Raw genomic sequence first — 24,424 nt, 5'->3', positions numbered from 1 at the left:
TGACGCACCCACCAATTTCCCGCACACCAGCATTTGGTCCTTGCTCGCTTTTATCATTTTCTCATCCCAGTACTAGGAGGACCAGCCGTCTCTCAACCCCCACTATATGTCAGATTATTTTATTCCCCATATGTTGACTCGGGAGTACCCCTCTTTGGGAATGGAGGTTCTGCAATGAATAGATGGGTGATAGAGAGTTGTCCCTTCGGGGAACTTGACTGTTGCAGGGTGGAAAGGGGCTGGGGAAGAATTTGATAAAATTAAACCGATTAAATATTGTAGCAGCAAAGGGGATTCTGTCATACTCCTCGACTATTAGATCGACTTTGCAATTTAGGAATCAATCTTTGGATGGAACTGCCTGGCCATTTTGCTTTAGGTTAATTCTGTTTTTTTATTTTTTCATTTTTTTCATTTTTATTTAAACTGTTAGTGGTCAGTGAAATTCTTTTGTGATGTGTTCTTATTAATTTAAGATGGACCCTAGTCACAGTGCATGCATCTCTCTTCAGTTTTCACTGATTTGTTTATAACAAATAGTCACCTTCCCAGAATGTTTCCTAGAATGATTAGGATTGTTTCAGCACCACCATCAGTACCAGCAAGGCATAATTCAATGCAGAAGATCTTTGAATAAACCTGAAAAACATGGAAGAGAAGGAAATGTACAGGAAAAGCATGGGCATGGGTAGATGTTCTGTCCCTAAAAACAAGATAGGGGTATCTGTGTGGCAGTTTTTTTAAACATCTGTTTGCCATATGTGAGAAAGTGGCTCTATACATACTGGACTAGAATGAAGTACAGTGTGTATAGAGTCCACCAACCCCAGAGGTATAACAGAGGCTAAAGTCAGAACTGACCTTACTCTTACTGGTAGCTTGGTCGAGCAGTAAGGCAGTACCAGAGGATAGTGTAAAGCATTTGTTGTACACACTCAATCAGCAAAAGGTTTCACACACTCAAGGACTGAACTCCAGGCCAATTGTTTTTATATCCACAGATATAGTTGTTGTATTTTTAGAACCAACAGTTATAAAAATATATTTTTCTCGTTATGAGTACTCTCATGTAATTATTTTGCAAAGGAGCAGTAAAGTTTGTGCACACAGTGAATACAGTATTGGTAGTAAGCAACACAATCCTAACACACACTATAGCATTGATCTCAATGGTTTTCTACATTTAAGTACAGTTGATTACTATGCAGATTACTTTGGTAGGTCCAGGACTAGATGATAGATTCAGTCTTGGGGTCTAAGCTGAAACAGATTAGCAAAAACGTTTTAGTTACTGTAGTGAATTTTCATGAATATAAAGCTGTTTTAAAAGTTCACACTTAGAAACTTTTCAATGAAAATCTGACAATGTTATTCAATGAGATAAAATTCAGAATGCAGGTAAAGTACAATCGTGTTACTTTTGTAATCCAGCACTGGTCTCCTAGGGCCAGCACTGGGGTCTTAATTTAGAACAGGTTGGTAATTGCATTTCAGTATTTTGTAGGATTTTTAAAGAATATCTAAAGTTTTCAAAAGTAGACAGAAGAAATTTCATAGAAAAGCAGATAATAGGTTTCTACGTAGAAAATACAGATTACTAGTAAACCCGGTGGGGTTACTTTTGCGGTTCAGTACTGGGCTGAAAGGTACAGTACTGGCTTCTCTCCTGATTATAGGTGAGCACTTCGGAATTCGGACTTTGGCTGATTTTATATGAATATTTTCAGTTTTCAAAACTTCACACAAAATTTGCGAGTCAAAATTGGTCAATGTTATCGAATGGCAGGTAAGTGAGTTACCGGTTTCCAGGTGAGTACTTGGTTGGTGAAGCTAAGGTTCTGGGCATAGACTCAGATGTCCCCCAGGGTCAGGTAAGTACAGTTAGTTCAATCCCAGTGGCACAGGGGCAGCCGGGTGCAGAGGTAGGTAGGCCCAATGATATCCAATAAGGGGAAGGGGGCCTTCTGTTGACGGCTGCTGGCTAGCATGCCACATGGCTGTGGGAGCTGGGCTCTTGGTCTCTTGCTCAGGGCAAGGGGGGAAGTAGGATAGGACAAAGGTGGCACAGCCAGCGGCACTCGGGCAGCTGGGTGCAGGGTGCTTTTGAGCCATCGGGCGCTCAATGTTATCCAATGGGAAAGGTCAAAAGGGAACAAAGGTTGCAGGCTAGGGATTGAGACTCTCCAGGGGCGACCAGCACTTCAAGAGGTAAGTTGGGGTTTTTGGAGCACAGGTAGGTACCCCAAAGGGAGGCACAGGGGGCTGTAGGGTGCTGGGTGCAGGGGTGTCTTTGGGTTTCCGAAAAGCTTACCCTCGGCTGGTCACGGTTGGTGTGGCTCCTGGTTCTGAGTCTGCAGGCGTCGGCTGGTTCATCAAGGAGGGTCTTTAGGCACTGGACTTCGGGTCCCATTCGCCGGGGGGACGTCCTCGTGGTCTTGGTTCGGTTGGTCCCAGCCTCGGCTCGGTGGGTGCAGAGTGGGCTGGTCCATAGCTTCCTGGTTGGCTGCTGGTGGGTTGCTGCAGCAGATCCTCTGCTGATGGGAGACCCAGTCATCAAGAGGGTCAAGACAGGCAGGTCCTCCAGGAGTCCCAAAGTTGCTGTCTGCAGGAGTCGCTGGGATTAAGCAGGAGCAGGTTCCAGGATCGACAGGCCGGTAGGGCTAGGGCCAAGTATGTATGTATGTATGTATGTATGTGTGTTCCTATATAGCGCTCGACTTACCCTAGGGCATCTCGGCGCTTGCATTGGGAACCCGTCCTGGCTTTTCCCTGTGAGATAACTCGTACTGGGCATCCCCAGGGTGAAAGCCAGGCATCCCGCCGCGGGGGGCCGTTGTGGAGATTAAGCAAAGCTTAATGCCCAGAGTTGCATAGTGTGAACCTGTGCTTAGAGTGGGCACCGAAGCGAGAATTATCGAGTCCGTGGACAATTGGGCTCAAGACCCTGCTGCGTCGGGAATTGAACCCTGGTCCCGGGTCCGACCTCTGCTTCAGGATATGCCTGCTCTAACCAGTGAGCCACACTTCTCCACCTCACTCCACTCCAAGTCAGTTGCTGTCATCCTGTTGTTGTGTATAAATGAGGGGGTTTAACCAAACATAGTAACTGGGACCTGGGTTCTAAAAGCTGATGGATTAGCTGACTGTTGTTACAGGAGCACTCTATGTATATATATGTATAATACATATTGTACCGACGGTATATTACGCTACTGATAAAATGTATTGAGTATTGTAGTGTTGTTTTGTTGCCTAGCATATGTACCTTTCTCTAATTTTGTGATAAGCCAAAAGAATTATTTATCAAATAATACATAAAACTGATTTGAGATATCACGTTTCTTATGTTCCTTTCCCAATTGATGTACTTATACAAGACATAACAGAAATTAATTGAAGAATTTGAAATAATTCCTCAAGGACCGTGGAGTTCATAATGACAACTTCCCAGCACCATATACTCTTAATGGCATCACTGCACTTACAGTGCCCAGGAATGGCCCTGGGTACTGTAGGGGCACAGGGCTCATGTACCTGTGCCCACACCTCTGGCATAGGGCACCCAGCTAGAGGGGTGACTAAAGTATGCTAGGGCTGTGGGTTCTGTGGGCATGGCACACAGGGATGTGTGCCATGTCGTCTCTTGGTTTAGTTCTGTACTTACGCACTCAGCCTGCAAAATGCAGTTTGTGGGTGCCAGGGTACAGGGCCCCTGAGGGTGGCACAATCAGTGCTGCAGCCCTCAGGGGTCTTCCCTGGTCGCCATGCCCTGGGTACCTAGGGTACCATTTACTAGGGGCTGACAGGTGGCCAGAGATGCCAATTGGGTTTTTAGTTTCAGCACAGTTTTAGGGAAGGAACACAGGCCCTGGGTACCTGGTTGGCAGGCACCCAGGACACACTCAGTCAAAGCACATCAGCAGTTCAGAAAAAAGTGGGGGCATACCAAGGCAAGAAAGATTACACTTTCTCACACACCATAGCAGAAACCATCCAACACAAATCTGTTGGTCTGTTCTTGGTACATACACTATATTCACATGCGCATCATGAAGTCTTTGCCAGTGTTTCAAGCAACATTGAGTAAACTGATTAAATACTCAGACACAAGGTTATGAATAGCTCTGAAAAAAAGAAGAGGTAAATCAAACGAGAAGGTCGTAAAAAAAGTATGAAGCAAACTCTATTACATCTTATTTTGGAAGGCCTAAAACAATTCTTTAGCGAGCTGATTAAGATTGCTTTTGCTTCTTGACAATGTTGACAGTTTTATGCAGCTCAACAAACAAACAAGAGTCACAAAACAGAGGCCAAGCCTGTCAGTACAGGAGGTAATGTCAGCACTCCAAACCTAGACAGACTCATCATCACCTACCAGATCCAGTACATAATAGAAGTCTGTAGGTGTTCCACCACAACAATTTACATAATAGGTGGCTTGATTTTGTAGTTGTGCAATAAAGCACAACAAGCTTCGAACTGGCTGGAGATGCCAGATGGGGCTTCTGCTCGGCGTGGCCCTATTGGGGAACTAAATCACCTGGAATAGCATGTCCGAGGCTCCGTTGAACTGGTTAGCATTGCCATTTACCACAGGTTGAAGCGACATGCCTGGGGGGTTGGGGTGGGTGTGTGTTAGGGTTACTTGAGGATCAGAATGTTGAGTTGATACATGTCTACTGGGGGCGCCATCGAACCCGACAGGTCTGAAACATTTAACCTGTATTAGATGATTCACCATTGCTGTGTACTGGAACAAGATTAATGTTACAGTATGAAGAGAGGGCCAGTGATTAGCATGTGTGAACAGGAGAGGGTATTATCTAGAACTGGACCGTAATTACACTATTGTTTCTGGGATATGATGGACTGCTTTATTACAAACACATAAAAATCTGTGTATAAAAAAACAAGTTTCAAACTGGTCGGACTTGCGCTGTAATGTGTGAGATTGCACTTCAAAGGCCACACTGGGATCACTTGCAGTGCTCCCAAAAGGAGTCAAAAGCTTCAAGAAATGCGCAGCATCGGTATTCACAAGAATATTCAAAGTAAAATGTCATAATGCCATGAGCTTACGTTAGTAAAAATGAGACTGTGCCAATGGTTTAAATAAAATTTGACAATGTCACTTAAAACGTGCCAATGTGTAATTGCTAGGGCGAATATTGAAAAAAAGAACTACAAACTACAAGGAACTAAGGGCCAGATGTAGGTAAATCTTATTTACAGACTCTAAAATACTGAATTTTACCGATTCGGTATTTTAGATTCGGTAAATAAGATGTAGGTAATTAATCGGTAATTTTTACCGAATTGGAATGATTCGGTAATTACCTAATCAGTATTTACCGATTCGGTATTTGCCATTGATTCCTATGGGCCTTGAGGCCATAGGAACCTACGTCAATTACCGAATCGGTAAATACAGATTCTGTAGAATTACCGAATTGACAAGGGGGACAGGGTGTCACTTTGACACCCTGTTGCACCCCTGATTCAGGCTTGTGTACCATGTGACACACATACATGCCCTTAGGGCATGTCTGTGTGCCCCATGGCACAGGTGTACATGCACAGATGTGCATGTACACAGGAATTCGTTATTTACCATGCAATAGTATTACATGGTAAATACCGAATTCTTAGGTAACTGGGGCACAGTTTGCAGTGCCACCTACATATAGATTCGTCGATTCTGTAAAGTTACTGAATCAGTATTTTACAGAATCGGTAAATTTACTGATTCTGTAAATTTACCGATTCTGTAAAAATTTAGGCCCCCCAACATCTCAATCACCAAATACAGGTCGATACCGACCGGTATTTGGTGACCTACATCTGGCCCTAATTTATTACAATGCTTTAGGATCTTACTGAAGACAGCTTTAGTGATTGCACACATTTTGTTGCTTTGCATGATTGCGCCCATAATCTAAATAGAGGAACGGTGTACCCAAGGAGGCCTCAATTCCATAATTTCGGCCTGTGAGGAGAGTAGCCATTGACAGTGTTTGCCATTAAATAAAAATGTAGCTGGGCAACATTTCAATCTGAAGATATATATTGAACCCAGGATTTGCAGCATAGAGAAAGAACGTATGACAAAGTAATGACCACTTGAGTGCTTATTATGAAAGAAAACATTTGTTGCACTAAAATAAATGCTGCTAAAGCTCCGTGAATTGGCCTCAGCAAACTTTCTTGTGTATCTGATTACCAGGAGTTTCTGTCCCTGTAGCTGAGGCCGCCCTGCAGGGTCGGGGCCCCCGTTGACAGAAGATTGTTTTGGATGTAATTAGGGGGGCATGACCTGCTTGCTTCTACATGCTGGAAAAGGATTGAAACTAAAAGTGCGTGCGTTTTGAAGCAAGAAAGGGAGAAGGGAGAGGTATTCACTTCTTCCTAGCAAATCCGGACTTCTGCAGGTTTGCATAAAAAAAGATTTGAAATGTGGCAGCTGGACTGAAAATTAGGTCGGTGAATAAATGCTGCTAATAATGAAATTTTAACTGCACGTGACACTTTATTTTTGCATAGAAGCAAGAGAAAAATTAAAAGACTTTGTGGTTCTAAAATAACGCTATTAAGCAAATATGGAATGGATACCACAACACAGCAGGCTTCTAGAGGCAGTAATAATGCATTGTGAGACTTGCATGCACTAAGCGAAGTCATGTGGGGACATAGACATAAAAGCACCTGTGTCTGGTTACCTCTTCACCTGTGATTGAGGCATTTTGCTGAAACGCGTCAGGTTTATGTACCTGCAGCCACATTTTGCACTAAAATAAATGCTGCTAAAGCTCCTTGAATTGACCTCAGCAAACTTTCTTGTGCATATATATATATATATATATATATATATATATATATATATATATATATATATATATATATATATATATATATAGATATATAGATATATATATCTATATCTATATCTATATATATCTATATATATATATATATATATATATATATATATATATATATATATATATATATATATATATATATATATAGTTCCACAGGTGCCCAAAGAGCGGAGTGCACTCCCTGTTCACACACTCCAGTTAGGGGAAGACACAGACGCGGTCAGCGCCAGCAGAGCCTGACGCGTTTCAGGTTAACACCCTTCCTCATAGGCTTTTATGCATCTTGATGACATCGCAAGTAAAAGGCCACCAGTTTCATAGTCCTTCATTTATTGCTATTCCCACAATCAAACTCAGGTGAGTATCTGTAAGTTCAATTCACAGTCAATCATTCCACCGTGAAGTATGCTGGTACTGGTGGTTCTTCATATACAACCCAAGTGGGCTACCTGCAATGACATCAAAAATAAAATATAATCACAACTGCTTCTGCGTGATTCTTCTCCATTCAAGTTCTATGCAAAGCAGGTCCGCAGCACTGATTGACACACCAGCGGCAGAACCACTCCGTTGTGTGGCGGTGCTCTCCTCGGCCGGGCGGCCTAAATACATAAAGTTCCACAGGTGCCCAAAGAGCGGAGTGCACTCCCTGTTCACACACTCCAGTTAGGGGAAGACACAGACGCGGTCAGCGCCAGCAGAGCCTGACGCGTTTCAGGTTAACACCCTTCCTCATAGGCTTTTCTGCATCTTGATGACATCGCAAGTAAAAGGCCACCAGTTTCATAGTCCTTCATTTATTGCTATTCCCACAATCAAACTCAGGTGAGTATCTGTAAGTTCAATTCACAGTCAATCATTCCACCGTGAAGTATGCTGGTACTGGTGGTTCTTCATATACAACCCAAGTGGGCTACCTGCAATGACATCAAAAATAAAATATAATCACAACTGCTTCTGCGTGATTCTTCTCCGTTCAAGTTCTATGCAAAGCAGGTCCGCAGCACTGATTGACACACCAGCGGCAGAACCACTCCGTTGTGTGGCGGTGCTCTCCTCGGCCGGGCGGCCTAAATACATAAAGTTCCACAGGTGCCCAAAGAGCGGAGTGCACTCCCTGTTCACACACTCCAGTTAGGGGAAGACACAGACACGGTCAGCGCCAGCAGAGCCTGACGCGTTTCAGGTTAACACCCTTCCTCATAGGCTTTTCTGCATCTTGATGACATCGCAAGTAAAAGGCCACCAGTTTCATAGTCCTTCATTTATTGCTATTCCCACAATCAAACTCAGGTGAGTATCTGTAAGTTCAATTCACAGTCAATCATTCCACCGTGAAGTATGCTGGTACTGGTGGTTCTTCATATACAACCCAAGTGGGCTACCTGCAATGACATCAAAAATAAAATATAATCACAACTGCTTCTGCGTGATTCTTCTCCGTTCAAGTTCTATGCAAAGCAGGTCCGCAGCACTGATTGACAAGGAAGTCAATTTTGAAACGCGTTGGGCAATTTGAATATAAATGAAGGAACATGCTGATCTTTTGCACATGCTGAGCTTTACTTTGAAACCCGGTGAGGAGTGCACTCGTTTGGGCAAACTGTGAAAAGGAATAGATGCGGCTGGTCCGGCCGCTGAGTGCACCGCCGCCAAACATACTGGGCGGTTCTGTGGTTTTGGGAGTGCGAAGCCATGCGGGCTCCTAGGACGCTCTTATTTGGCATGGCAAAGACACTGTGCTTCTTCTACCGTATCAAGGGTATTTATGAAATATGAATGACATTGAGCAGCAATTCAGTGTAATTAAACGGTTGGGACTTTATTTACCAGCATGCACTGTGTGACACGTGATATTCACTTAAACAGTATTAAAGGAGACTAACACACAGTGCTTTGCGGTCTCTTGTGATTTCAGAATTTGCTGCTGCCCGTGGACAAGGAAGTCAATTTTGAAACGCGTTGGGCAATTTGAATATAGATGAAGGAACATGCTGATCTTTTGCACATGCTGAGCTTTACTTTGAACCCCGGTGAGGAGTGCACTCGTTTGGGCAAACTGTGAAAAGGAATAGATGCGGCTGGTCCGGCCGCTGAGTGCACCGCCGCCAAACATACTTGGCGGTTCTGTGGTTTTGGGAGTGCGAAGCCATGCGGGCTCCTGGGACGCTCTTATTTGGCATGGCAAAGACACTGTGCTTCTTCTACCGTATCAAGGGTATTTATGAAATATGAATGACATTGAGCAGCAATTCAGTGTAATTAAACGATTGGGACTTTATTTACCAGCATGCACCGTGTGACACGTGATATTCACTTAAACAGTATTAAAGGAGACTAACACACAGTGCTTTGCGGTCTCTTGTGATTTCAGAATTTGCTGCTGCCCGTGAACAAGGAAGTCAATTTTGAAACGCGTTGGGCAATTTGAATATAAATGAAGGAACATGCTGATCTTTTGCACATGCTGAGCTTTACTTTGAAACCCGGTGAGCAGTGCACTCGTTTGGGCAAACTGTGAAAAGGAATATATATATATATATATATATATGTGTATTTTTTTTTTTCACTGAAAAAACCATAAGTTCCACACCAGTTATAGTTAGCTGGAAATTTTACTGACATAAAACCATTGAATTTCCCACGTTATAGTTAGTTGGACTCACTATAACTTGCGCGCCTGCAATTCACTGCTGATGACGTCACATATTGCATTGTGAGACTTGCATGGACTGACATGGTCAATGACATCACTCATGACATCACTGATGACACCATCCAGTGAATGTGTGTCTTTCTGAAAAATAAATATGTTTTAAATGAGTGTCTAAATGGATGTTTTAAAAAAAAAATTGATTGGTTAACTGGCTTATTAAGTGTATCTTAGTGAATACATATATTAGCGAGTAATGTTTAAATATTTAAATATATGTATCATTGTTTCACTTTGTGTATAAGTGGCTACATGGGTTGGTGAGTAGCTACATGTGTGTGTGTATGGGTTATTAGATGTTTTTTTAGTATCAGTATGAGTGTCTGTATGGTTTGGTGGGGGTATTACTTAGCACATAGATGCATCAATGACTGACTCACTGTTTGTATGTGTTTTGAAGACAGCATATGTGCAGGACTGTATGGGTGGATGAGTGTGTATATGTGTGTGTTAGTGAGTGAATGACTGTCTCACTAGTGTCTTTATGAGTAACTACATATGTTTTAATCTAGTATATGTGAGTATTGATGTATATAAGTGAGTATATGTGAGAGTGAGAGATTGAAAGAGTTCCTGTTTAAATAAGTATGTGTTTCTATAAGTGATTGTTTAAGAGAGTAAGTATGTGTAAGTTTCCTTAGAAGTAATGTGCTAGGGTGTGTATAGCTGTATATGCAAATAAATGGATGTTCAATAGTTTATTTGCATGTGTGAGTATGTGTGTGAGTAACTTTTGGATGACTGTCAGTGTGTAACAGGATGTATATGTGTATCACTACATATGATGAGTGAGTATATGTATGAGTGACTATATAGAACTGTTGCTGAATGAGTGGATGTGTATATAGATGGTGGAATTACTGAATTGGTTGTTGTAACTGGTATGGGTATCTCCATTGTTTTGAAAATGTTAGTTTCCATTTTTGAATATGTGTTTCAAGTGTTACATTACACTGAAAGGAGGTCTGTCACTCTGTCACAAGGATGGTGTCATCAGTGATGTCATGAGTGATGTCACTGACCATGTCATGAGTGATGTAATATGTGACGTCATCAGCAGTGCATTTTAGGTGCGCAAGTTATAGTGAGTCCAACTAACTATAACGTGGGAATTTCAATGGTTTCATGTCAGTAAAATTTCCAGCTAACTATAACTGATGTGAAACCTATGGTTTTTTCAGTGAATTTAATAGGTTTTTTAAACGCTAATTCCTAACTATAACTGGTGTGAAGCCTATGTTTTTTTCAGTGAATTTCATAGGTTTTTTAAGTGCTAATTCCTTACTATAACTGGTGAGAAACCTATGTTTTTTTCAGTGAATATATATATATATATATATATATATATGTATATATATATATATATATATATTTATATATATATATATATATATATATATATATATATATATATATATATATATATTCCAATGTTATAGTTAGTTGGACTCACTATAACAAGCGCGCCTGCAATGCACTGCTGATGACGTCACATATTACATCACTCATGACATCGTCAGTGACATCACTCATGACACCAGCCAGTGAATGTGTGTCTTTCTGAAAAATTAATATGTTTTATATATGTATTTGTAAAGGTTGATGGAAGAATAAATAGTTAAATTGATGTTTTTAAAAAAAAAATGATTGGTTAACTGCATTATTAAGTGTATTTTATTGAATACATATATTAGCGAGTAACTTTTAAATATTGAAATATATGTATCAGTGTTTCACTTTGTGTATAAGTAGCTGCATGGGTTGGTGACTGACTCACTGTTTGTATGTGTTTTGAAGACAGTATATGTGCAGGACTGTATGGGTGGATGAGTGTGAATATGTGTGTGTTAGTGAGTGAATGACTGACTCACTATTGTCTTTATTAGTAACGACATATATTTTAATCTAGTGTATGTGAGTTTTGATGTATATAAGTGAGTATATGTGAGAGTAACAGATTGTAAGAGTTCCTGTTTAAATAAGTATGTGTTTCTATAAGTGATTGTTTAGGAGAGTAAGTATGTGTAAGTTTCCTTAGAAGTAAGGAGGTAGTGTGTGTATAGTTGTATATGCAAATAAATGGATGTTCAATAGTTTATTTGCATGTGTGAGTATGTGTGTGAGTAACTTTTGGATGACTGTCGGTGTATAACAGGATGTATAGAAGTATGACTACATATGATGAGTGAGTATATGTATGAGCGACTGTTGGTGAATGAGTGGACGTGTATATAGATGGTGGAATTACTGAATTGATTGTTGTAACTGGTATGGGTATCTCCATTTTTTTTTAAATGTTAGTTTCTATTTTTGAATATGTGTTTCAAGGGTTACATTACACTAAAAGGAGGTCTGTCACTCTGTCACAAGGATGGTGTCATAAGTGATGTCATGAGTGATGTCACTGACGATGTCATGAGTGATGTAATATGTGACGTCATCAGCAGTGCATTGCAGGCGCGCTTGTTATAGTGAGTCCAACTAACTATAACGTTGGATTTTCAATGGTTTTATGTCAGTAAAATTTCCAGCTAACTATAACTGGTGTGAAACTTATGTTTTTTTCAGTGAATTTAATAGGTTTATTAAATACTAATTCCTAACTATAACTGGTGTGAAACCTATGTTTTTTTTAGTGAATTTCATAGGTTTTTTAAATGCTAATTCCTAACTATATATAGGGCCTCAAACCTATGAAATTTAATATTTTTTATAATGAATCCTATATTGTATATTTATATAATACTATTTTTTTTTTTTGCCCTGGAGCGCTCCTGGTGCGCGCCCCGGTGAGCGCACCGGAAAGCGCAGTTTTCCGGGGTGCGCACCGGTGAGCGTCCCGTTAGCGCTATTGCCATGAACGAAAACATCATTGTGACGTATCGTGTAGCCGCGTCCGCATGATACGCATGGCGTAAGCGCACCCGGAAGCACTCGAGCGAATAGGATCGCGCAACGTAAGCATCCGACGCGCTTATGTGACACGCCCGGGGGCATGTAGCGTAAGCGCGTCGTGTCATGTGACCTGAAAATAACACTTTTTATTGGTGCAGAACAGTTTTGGTTTCCAAATGATGAAAGCCCGGGTCATGTGACCTGAAAATAACACTTTTCATTGGTTCAGGACAGTTTTTTTTTCCAAATGATGAAAGCCCCCACCTTTTTTCCTTATTCTGACTTTGTCCTTTGACTGAGGAAGACCTGTTTGGAGATCTGTGACTAATATTTTGTACTTTAAAATGGCTACAGTAGCAGCAGCAGCTGGAGCATCTGCACCACCACCACCACCACCACCACCACCACCAAGAGGACCACCACAACACCACAGTAGTGGAGATGAAGAAGAGGAGGAGGAGGAGGAGGAGGAGGGGAGTAGGACCTTCCTACCAGAAGACAATACCCCATATAGGCCGAAGCAACACATTGTATGGGAGTTTTTTTCCATCCCAGAGGGCAAGAAGAAAGTGAATGCGCCAAAGGTGACTTGCCAAATCTGTGTCATTGAACTTTCAAGGGGGAACCCTAATAAGAAATACTCATTTGGCAATAACACCATGATTCGGCACATGCAGCGCAGGCATCCCAACAACTATGCTGCGGCATTCACTCACTAACACACACATATACACACTCATCCACCCAAACAGTCCTGCACATATACTGTCTTCAAAACACATACAAACAGTTAGTCAAAGAAGTGAGAGAACTGGCCAGCAACCCTCACACACATACTCACACATGCAAATAAACTATTGAAAATCCATTTATTTGCATATTTATTTTATTTATTTATTTTAACATTTGTAAAGCGCGAAACGAAGGCCCATGGGCATCTCGGCGCTGAGTAACTGCAATGTTTGGCCAACAAGGGGGCCAGGAGATCATTGATTAAAAAGCCAAGTTTTGAGGTTTTTTCGGAAAGACCATAAGGAAGTGCTGGTCTTAATCGAATGAGGCAGTGTGTTCCATAGTTTTGGAGCAGCCACAAGGAATCTTCTGTCACCCCAGTTGACAGATTTAGTTCGGGGGATCACCAGGTCCAGGCAGCTGGAAGAGCGCAGTGCTCTGGATGGCAGTAGGGGGTAAGGTTCTGAGTGAAGAACGCTGGGACAGCGTTGTGTAGAGCCTTATATACCAGGCATAAGGTTTTAAACTTAATCCTCTTCCTCACCGGAAGCCAATGGAGTTGTTTTATGGTGGGTGAGACCGGATGGAATTTAGGGATTCGCCCTAGGAGCCTGGCGGCCGCGTTCTGTATAGACTGCATTTTTGTTAACACTCTCTCCTGGGCCCCTAGAAACAAAGCATTACAATAATCTAGGGTGGAGAGCACCAGGGAGCTTACCAGCGTTTTTGCAATTTTTTCAGGTAAGAAGGGCAGAATTTTTTTGATGAGCCTAAGTTTATGAAAGGCTGAGGAGGATATCTGGTTGGCGTGTGGAAGGAAGTTCAGACGTTTGTCGAACATGACTCCCAGGTTCCTCACTTTGTCGACCGGGACTGGGGGCTGGCCCATGGATGACGGCCACCAAAGGGGGGACCACTCCGGAGAGAGATTGCCGAAAATTACCACCTCCGATTTGTCGGAGTTTAGCTTCAGACAATTGTGTGACATCCAGTTCCCGATAGCCGACATACCCTGGTTGAACATGTTGGCTTTCTGAAGCCCGTCATTTTTGACGGCAAGGACCAGTTGAGTGTCATCAGCGTATGAAGTGAGGCTCATCCCGTGTGCCCTGATGACATTGGCAAGGTCCGACACATAAATGTTAAATAGTGTCGGACTGAGGGATGAGCCTTGGGGAACTCCACACGGTAGTGACAGGGGGGAGGATTCAAAAGGTCCCACAGTGACGACCTGGGTCCTGTTGGCCAGGAAAGAGGCAAGAAGATTTTTGGCATTACCTTGAATGCCTATGCTCTCGACACGGTCGACCAAGGTGGTGTGGTCGACCGTGTCAAAGGCCGCCGACAGGTCTAGTAATATCAGGACGGCGGTGCCTCCCGCATCCCGGATGGATCTGATGTCGTCCGCCGCTTTGACCAAGGCCGTCTCGGTACCGTGGAAGCGACGGAAGCCAAACTGAGATTCATCTAGGCATTTGTTATCCTCGATGAAAGAGGAGAGTTGGGCATTCATAATTTTTTCCACTATTTTAGCTAATAGTGGGAGACTAGCAATGGGGCGGTAGCTTTTGAGTTCTTCTTTATCGAGGATACAACTATACACACACTACCTCCTTATTTCTAAGGAAACTTACACATACTTACTCTCTTAAACAATCACTTATAGAAACACATACTTATTTAAACAGGAACTCTTACAATCTCTTACTCTCACATATACTCACTTATATACATCAAAACTCACATAACTAGATTAAAATATATGTCGTTACTAATAAAGACAATAGTGAGACAGTCATTCACTCACTAACACACACATATACACACTCATCCACCCATACAGTCCTGCACATATACTGTCTCCGTTGTGCCAGAGCTGGAAATTTCACTGTGAAGCTGTTGTAGATCTTGCAGCAGATCTAAATCATTGACACGCAGTCCTTGTGGCATGTCTGTGGTTGGTGTCGAGTTAGGCTTAGGATTGGTCTTATTACACATGAAAAATTTCTGTAAATTTAATTTGCGCGTGTACTTATAAAGATCAATCCTGGTCTTGCATTTACTGGCCGGGCTGTAGGTGAGATCAAGCGAAAGGATGCGTAACTCAGCTTGGCTTAAATCAGTGTTGGTAAGTTTGAGAACAGATGAATCAGATATATATATATACATATATATATATATATATATATATATATATATATATATATATATATATATATATATATATATATATATATATATATATATATATATATATATATATATATATATATATTACCTACTGCGGTCGCCAGTAGGTAGTTATAGTTAGGATTATTTTGAATAGGGAAATCGCAACATTCTATTGTGAACAACTTTGGCGCCGGTTGAGGAATCTGCCTGAAAATTTCCTCAAATTTGCCTGAAAGTTTGGGGGGATTCGTCAATGGGGGCCGAGAAAAAAAGGGGGGTCCCGAAACGTGTTTTCCCCATGTTAATTTCCATAGGGACATTCTGACAAGGCTACATCTTGAACGGCTGAACGGAATTACACCAGATTTGGCAAAATGGTAGGGACTGGTATGCAGCAGTGCCTTTTGTATGTTTGGTGTAAATCCCTCCTGTAGTTATTGAGAAAATTGAATGTGAAATTGAGTCCAATGCAATTTTCCATAGGACCTTTAGACACAGCTGCAGCCCGACCGGCTGAATGGAATTACTGCAAACTTGGCAAAATGGTAGAGCCTGGTATGCAGAAGTGCCTTTTGTATATTTGGTGAAAATCCCTTCAGTAATTGTTGAAAAAATCGACTTTTTTCAAATTATATATCTATAAGCGGGACAAGGTGCGCGCACGGGCTTGCACCGTCCTTGCACTGTCCTTGCACGTGTGCGGACCTTAGCATGCGCGCGCGGAATTCTGATTGGCTGTTGGACGTCTGTCAACGTTCCAGTCAGTCGAAATGAGGAAGTGTTGTCCGCCATCTTGTTTTTGTGGCAGATGCTAGTGGTTGTAAACAGAAGTGTAATAGTTTTTTTTTTTCCCAAGACCTTTATTAGATGTAAAAAAGGGAACTTTACACAGCCTCGTCAGCCTACAACCTGAGATAGCAGGCCGGCAGCAGCGTAGAGTAGTAACACAGCATCAAAGCACGATTAGGTGGAGACAGTTCGTTAAACACAGCATGTCGCCTACAACCCGTTCGGGCCGGCCGCGTCAAAAGTAGAACAAGGTCATGTACATTACGTCATCTTACTAATTATGTTCCAGAGCAATTATAACTCAGCAGTTGGACATCAGAGGTCTCTTATTTTTCAGTTGTTCACCCTCCTCCCCCACCCCCAACCATCAAAAAACCTGAGACCAAAGGTGAGGAATCAACCGAGTACAATCTCCCCCTTATGTATGTCCACCCTGCAGAGTATGTGATTCAGCGTAAGGACCGGGGCAGGGCGGGCAGAGGGAAAAATTCCCTCCAGGGGAATGGCTGAGGCGTAGGTGTAGCGCCCTGCAATCTCTGGCAAGGGGTACTGTAGAGGGGGAGTGAATTGAGCGGTTAGGTAGCGTGTCTGCGGTCAGAAAAGTGATCTATGTGTGCAAGTATCGGGTAAGTCCTGTGTGAGCATTTGTAGGTGGGAAGCATGCGCGGAATGTGCGAGAAGGCCCACATCCCCCAGTAGTGTGCGTGTACAGGTTGGCTCGGGGTCTGTCACGAAAAGTTTACTGCAGTGTAAGTGTGTGCCTCCGCGATTATCCCTGGCATGGTGTAATGTTCGTTCGTGAGGATTAGCATGCGGGGGATCTGACGAGTGGGGTTGTGGTAAGGGTTGAGTATTCTCCCAGATGGATCCATTATGAGGCATGGACCGGATTTAGTTAATTATCCGATTCTTCCGTGTCGTCGTCCTGTGCTCTTAGCAGATAAGTGGTGAGGGGTCCCCACAGGTCCTTGGGACGCATTTTATGGGGCAGCAGGTCCGCATAGTTGTGCAGTTGTTCCTGCCATGTGGACATGGTTGACAGCCAAGACTTAAATTTGGGGGCTCGTCCCCTTCCCCACCTGCAGGCCAGATGACGTTTCGCCAGTAAGAAACTTAGTGCAAAAAATTTACGATGCTCCTTAAGGGAGGGTGGGGCCAGCCCCAGCAGAGCTATTTTGAGGCAGGGGGCAAGCGTTAATCCCAACATGTCGGACAAGGCACCAAACACATCAGTCCAGTATGTCGCAACGTTCTGGCAAGTCCAGGCAAGATGGGCAAAGTCCGCCTCAGCACTTTTACAACGGAGGCAGCGATCATTATCCCGTAGTCCAAAGCGATATAACTTGGCAGGTGTATAATAAAGGCGGTGCAGGAATTTGAAATGCACTAGGCGGAGGCGCGTGTTGCCCGTAACCGCGTTGGTGTGGGAGCAGCTTTCCTCCCATTGTTCATCCGAGAGGGGGGCATCAAGGTCCCCATCCCATGCCTGCCTAGCTTTCAGAAGCGGGGGGTCGGAGGCAGTATATGCATGCTTGTATAACATGGACACCACATGTTTCGGGGTGTCAGATTGTAAAAGCGCATGTAGTGGGGCGACCGTGTCTGGTTCATCAGGGAAGTCAGGCGTAATTGCCCGAATATTCTGGCGTAGCCGTGTGTAAAGAAAAGTGTCCATTACAGTAGGTGCATGCTCTCCAAAGAACTGTGCAGCAGAACGGAAACAGCCCTGAATGAAGAGATCTCCCCACGTGTGCAATGCCAGCTTAGCCAGCAACCTACGTCCAATTTCCTCCTGGGTAATACTCAGTCTGGGATCGTGCGCGAGCACCATGCGAGGGGAGTATAGGAGAGAAGCGCCCATGCGTGACTGGATCCTGCGCCATGCAAGCACAGTGCAATCTACTGTAGTAGGGTCGCGATCGGGGATTCGATTGTCCAAGTAGAGGTAGCCAGACGGCTTCGCGGGCCGCATATAGCCGTCCTCGACAGCAAGGTGTGCCATGAAGGGTGGGGGATGCAGCCAGTACACAGCAAAATGGCCCTGCGCACAATCATAATAAAGGCGAAAGTTAGGTACGTCAAAGCCACCCTGATGGTATGGAAGCATGAGGGTTTTGAGTCCGATTCTGGCTTGCTTTCCTCCCCATATCAGCCGGGACATCTGAGAGTCTATAGCTCGGAAGAAATGTGGGCCAGGACAGTAGGGGATATTAGTAAAGAGGTATAATAACTTGGGGAGAACAACCATCTTAAGCAGCGAGACACGTCCCGCCATGGATAGGGGTAGGTGGATCCACTTAGTGATATTATCTGTCAACTTATCCAGAACCGTGCCGTAATTAGCTCGCATAAGGGCCTCCCGGTCTCTGGTGACATTTATCCCCAGATATTTCAGTTCCTCGTCTTCCCATACTAATGGGTAGTCGAGAGGGAACCTGTGGGTTTTGTCCGTGAGAGGGAAGAGGGCAGACTTTTCCCAGTTTATTTGTACACCCGCGATGGCACTGAACTTGGTGACCTCGCGCAAGATGGGGTTTAGGTTTTCCTGAGGTTTGTGTATGTAGAGGGTCATGTCATCGGCATATAGTGATATGAGTAACTGTCTCTCGGGGTTGATAAGGGAGCGATGGTTGTGGTGCTGACGTAGTTTGGCAGCCAGGGGTTCTATGGCAATCGCGAAGAGAACTGGGGAGAGAGGGCAGCCCTGGCGAGTGCCCCTGTGTATTTCAAAGGGATCTGAGCGAGCACCATTTAGGAGGACAGCAGCCTGCGGTTTACAGTACAGTAATCGAACCCAATCCAGGAAGCTAAAGGGGGTGCCCATATGTTCCAGCAGTTTTAAAAGATAGTCCCATTCTAGGGAATCGAACGCCTTTGTGGCGTCTAAAAAGACCGCCGCGGCCTCGCAATTGGGGTCTATATCTTGCAGCACCGCCTGGAGGGTACGGAGGTTGTGGGAAGTGGCGCGATTTGGGATGAAACCCGCTTGATCCGGCAAGACCAGGCGTTCCATAAGGAGGTTCAGGCGGGTCGCTAATACTTTTGCTAGTATCTTGACGTCAGTATTTAGCAGGGAGAGGGGTCTATATGAGTCACAATGTTCCGGGGCCTTACCAGGTTTCAACAGGGAGGTAATAAGGGCCTCCCGCATACTCAGCGGCAGGACTCCCTCCTCAAGGGCCGAATAGTACACATTTTTAAGAATCGGGGCCAATAAGTGTATAAAAGCTTTATAGAAGTCTATCGGTAGACCGTCTGAGCCCGGGGCCTTGCCTGATGTCATAGACATAATGGCATCCTTAATTTCAACAACTTCCAATTCCAGGTGCAAAAACTTTTGTTGGGTTGGGCCAAGCCAGGCAATAGCGGTGTCATCGAGATAGGAAGGGAGATCCAGTGGTGTCTGCCTCTGAGAGGTGTATAGTGTAGCGTAGTGTTCTGTGAGGACCCTTAGCTGGCAAGTGAGGTCCCTTTGGGGCGTCCCATGTCTATCAAGCAGTGTGGTGACGTAAGAACTGTGCCTGGGTGGTCTGATAGCAGAAGCGAGGGCCCTACCTGGCCTATCTCCTTCTCCGTATACCCGAGCTGTGTAGGGTTTCCCTAGGAACTTACATTCTTTGTCCGCTGCCTCAGTGTACTCATTAATCTTGTCCCTGAGCTGCGCCTGAACTGCGTGACCTCCCGACCCGTTGGACAGTTCGCCCTCTAGCTTGCCTATCTCCCCTTCCAGTTTCCGCAGGTCTCCACGAAGGGCCTTGAGGACCCCACCCCCTTTGGATATGCACCACCTGCGCACCGTAACCTTGAACGCCTCCCAAACAACGGTGAGACTTGAAACAGAGTTGATGTTGCGGTCAAAGAAATCAGTTATGTCTTGTTCTAAATCAGCCTTAAAGGCCGAATCTGTGAGGTGTGCGGGGTTCAGACGCCAACTCAGGAAAGGAGAAGCATCCAGTGGAATGCGCAGTGTCAATAGGACTGGGGAGTGATCTGAGTAGGTGCGGGGGAGGTGTTGCGCCTTGACAAGCCATGGGGTGAGGCCAGCAGAAAGGAAGACATAGTCTATGCGTGCCCAGGTGGAGTGGATCGCAGAGAAATGTGTACCCTGTAGATGAGAAGGATGCATGTGCCTCCATGCGTCTGTCAGGTGGTGATCCTCCACTATACCTAGCAGGGTGCGTTGCGTGTGCGTATAATGTCCGGCTTGCGGGTGTGACCAGTCAAGCGCGGGGACCAGCGCGGTGTTAAAATCACCGCCTACAACTACATGAGATATGCCCAGGGTCTGTATCTTGCCCCACATGGTGAGGAGAGCAGAAGGGTCATCAGTGTTGGGGCCATAATAGCAAGCGAATAAAACAGTATGTACGTGCAGTTTCCCCCAGAGCAAGCAATATCTACCAGAGGAGTCAATCTCAGAGCCAAACGGTGTAAACCCCAGACCTCTTTTAACCAGGATTGTGGTACCCCTAGCATAATTCGAATAAGCAGAGAACACCCTGCACGTCGCCCATCGGGAAGCAAAGGAGGGGGACGCAGAGGGCGCCAGATGTGTTTCCTGCAATAGAGCGACTGAGATCCCGTGCCTGTCCATATACCCCAGTATCTGTCGCCGTTTCCTAGGGTTATTAAGGCCCCGCACATTCCAAGTAACAAGCTGAATGTTCAAAGCCGGTTGAGGACTGTTCACGTCACCTATCCCATCCCGGTAATGCAAATGACGCACAAACTTACCGCCCACAATAGCAATCCAGTAATAGCAATAAATGCAAGACTTTCACCCAGCAGATTGATCATGTCATTCCTCAAAGTCTCAACAGTTCCCACCGCGGCTACGCAGCGGGCTCTAAAACAGGTAAAGAACCCAACTTGTCCTGCAACCCCAACAGGCCGGCAATGCATGACAGTAGTCTGACGTGGCATGGTGCAAATAGACTGTAGAGGTGGCCCGTAAGTTACCACTGCCTGAAGGTACAATAAGACCCCACCCACACCGGCATACCCAACTAGCCGGGAATTAGGACTCCCCACCCCCCTCCCGAACAGCAACAACCCCAAAACTAAAGATACAATAAAGTTCTGTAGGTGATCACCCATTGGGGACGGAAATCCAGGGGCGCCAAACCTGCCCACCACCTCCTTACTTTCACCCACAGGACGCTAGGGAACCCAGCTACCCTACGTGGGACGGAGGTGGGCGACCAAGCACTTACAGAGTTTTTTTATTTTCTCCAGTGAGATTTGAAACAGTATAAGAAAATGTACCTCACCAAGCATTACAGTGTTCGGTCATGTGGTTAGTTCAGGGCAGCGCCTTCATGGGCATAGCATAGGAAATTTCCTGGGATTGGAGTTTCTTCTTCACCCCCGCAAACTTACAGCGGGCCTCTTGTACGGAGGGGGTAAAGTCAGGGAAAAATGAAAGCGTCGTGTTGCCATATGTGACCGTGCCCACCTCTCTCGCTCTGCGCAGCACCGCATCCCTGTCTCTGCAATTGAGGAAGCGAGCAATAACAGGGCGCGGTGTCGCCCCGGGAGGAGGGCGGGCAGCAAGAGATCTATGTGCCCTCTCCACAATGAGGTGCGGGGAGAATGATTCCCTCCCAAACAGTTCCACGATCAGCTTTTCCATAAACACTTCCATCCTCCCTGTGTTGGTTGACTCCGCAAGGCCCAGGACGCGGACGTTGTTGCGTCGGGACCTAGCTTCTAAGTCCTCATTCTTGTCCGCTATTATTTTCAACAGTCTGTCCATCTGCGTGATTTGCTTGGCAGTGGAGGTGGCCCCATCCTCGAGCGCTGAGACCCTGTCCTCAGCCTCCTTTATACGAGTGTCATGGTGTTCGAGTTTAGCGTCGACCCCATCCATACGGGTATTGATGGTGTCGATCTTGGCGTCTATCGAGGAGAGACTCTGCCTCATGCCCAGCAGGAGCGCTTTCCAGTCATCTTCTTGGGGCACGGGGGTGGCCGGTCCCTCTGCACCCTCCGACTGTGCCTTGGACGCTTTCTTGTGAGTTTCAAAGGGGATCTTAGATTGTCTGGCGTCGTTGCGGCCCATGTCGCGCCGTGGAGTCCGCGGAGTCGCGGTCTGAGAGGAGGCCAGGGCGTGGGATGGTGTTAGCCGATGTCAGGGGGATGGGAGCCAAAGAGCAGTAAAGGCGCGGTACAGCGAGCGCCAGGGAGTCAGGCAGGCGAGCGACCACAGCACCACGTGTTTCCCAGGCACCAGGCCGCAGAGGGTGGGGTCACCACAGAGAGGCAAACCGCCGAGTCCGAGGGTGGGGACCAGCGTTGCAGTAGCAGCAGCTCCGGGCCCACGCTAGCCAGGGGGCCCCCAAGTGCGGCCAGTGACCGAGCGAGGGGGGGGAGCAGAAAGCCGCAGGCCAACCGCCAGCCGTCCCGCCTCTCAGCTGCGGGGGCGCGGGGAGGATTACCCCCCCCCTCCAGCACGTGCGGGTCACACAATGTTGAGTCTTCAAGCAGCGGGGGGACCAGGAGGGGTGCACCCCAGGGGGGGTCCGCCCTGGATGTACAGTCGTGCACTTCAGGGGCCCACCCTAAATGTCCAAACATGCAGCGAGGGGGAGTGAAGTCCATACCTTGTGCGTAGCTCCTCACGAGAACAGGCTTCCCGCAGCACACCACAAGCGGCCCACGGAGAGCGCCTCGTGGTCAGGAGCAGGTGGGCGGAGAGGCAGAGGCGGGGGGGAGCAGAGCGCTTCGGCTCCTCCGTCCGCTAGTGCAGCTTCAATTCACAGGCGGCTGGGCACTCTCAGGCGCAGCCCCAGCAAGCGTGGCAGCCGAGCGGGAGCCCGTCTCCACAGTGTCGGGAGGCTCCAATCTCAATAGGGGCCGGCGGCCGGAGCGTGTAGGCCCGCAGGTCCGGAGGTCCGGAGCGGGCAGGCCCCAAAGCACCGGCCTTTCCTGCGAGCCGGATCCGTTCCCGTTGAGCGACCTCCCCAGCAGCGGCACCAGGCAAATGCATCCGCAGCTCCCGAACCCCTCGGCCGATCGGGAAGATTGTGGCACCAATGGATTCACCACAGTTCAGGGATCACTCCGAGACCATTCAGGAGTAGCCAGCACTGGAGAGGATGCGGATGCTGAAGAAGTGGGTGTAAGCGCTCAGTCAGTCGGGAGCCTCACAACGGTGCGGCCATCTTGGTTTGGCGCCACCTAGCGCCCCCCACAGAAGTGTAATAGTTGACAAGGAGGCAGGGAAGAGATTCCTGAGCCCCCCAGGTTTTGTCATGGGTCTGTAAAGTACCCCGAAGGTTGAAAAAAAAAGAAAAAATTGCGGGGTCCGCACACCGCGCGTGGACTGCGTCTCAAAAAGACAAAAAAGAAATACATTAAAATAACAAGTTTCAGTGTTTAGATGTTGGTTGAGTGCAACATTGTGTTTGAAAGTGTTGATAATTTGAACCAATTAAAATGTTACTTTGGTTTTGATTTTGTGTGTGATAAAATTTGATTGGCTAGGTATCTGAATATGTATGAGAAATGAGAGGGAAACACAGCCATTTTGAGATTTTAGTGTTTGAGGTATACTTCTGAGGTGTGAGATTGAGACAGAATTTACTGTTCAACAGTTTTCTAGAAGGTGAGTTGTTAATTTGTAAGGAGAACTCTGTTGTTCACTTTAAGTTTATAGGAAAAATGTTTTCTGTTAGTTATTTAATGTTGTTCTTTTATACTTATGGATTGAGTAGGGCGACATCAGACGCAGTGCTTTATATTTTTAATTCTTGCTTGATTCTATACACTGTCCGGGGAAACACGGCCATTTTGTGACTATAGTGTCTGAGGTAGTTTTGTGACGAAATTTTGGTGTTCAATTTCTGGTGTGAGATTTACACAGTAGTGACTCTTCTAATAGAATTTAATAGTTTTTCTCTGCCCTATCTCACTTTTCTCCTGCACCATCTCACTGTCTTTCTGTTTCTTTTAATAGTACACTAACATCAATAATGGCTGAAAATGAAGAGTCATTTGATATCGTTATAGAAATTTTCGTGACTGTTATTGAGGATGATCATGCAGTAAGCGCTGTTTCTCTGTCTTTTAATAGTACACTAACATAAAATGATGAATGAAAATGAGGAGCCTACCAACATCTTCTTTGAAATAACAGCAACATTTATTGAGGCTACTTATTCTGTGGTATACATTGGTCCTATAGATGAAACAAATCATGAAGAACATGAAGGAGATACCATGGCAGATTTTTTTGATGAAACAC

Source organism: Lissotriton vulgaris, chromosome 2_1 (assembly GCF_964263255.1).
Source record: "Lissotriton vulgaris chromosome 2_1, aLisVul1.2, whole genome shotgun sequence".
In the NCBI taxonomy this organism is placed as follows: domain Eukaryota; kingdom Metazoa; phylum Chordata; class Amphibia; order Caudata; family Salamandridae; genus Lissotriton; species Lissotriton vulgaris.
The sequence above is the reverse complement of the archived record's forward strand: the minus strand, read 5'-3'. Positions refer to the sequence as shown.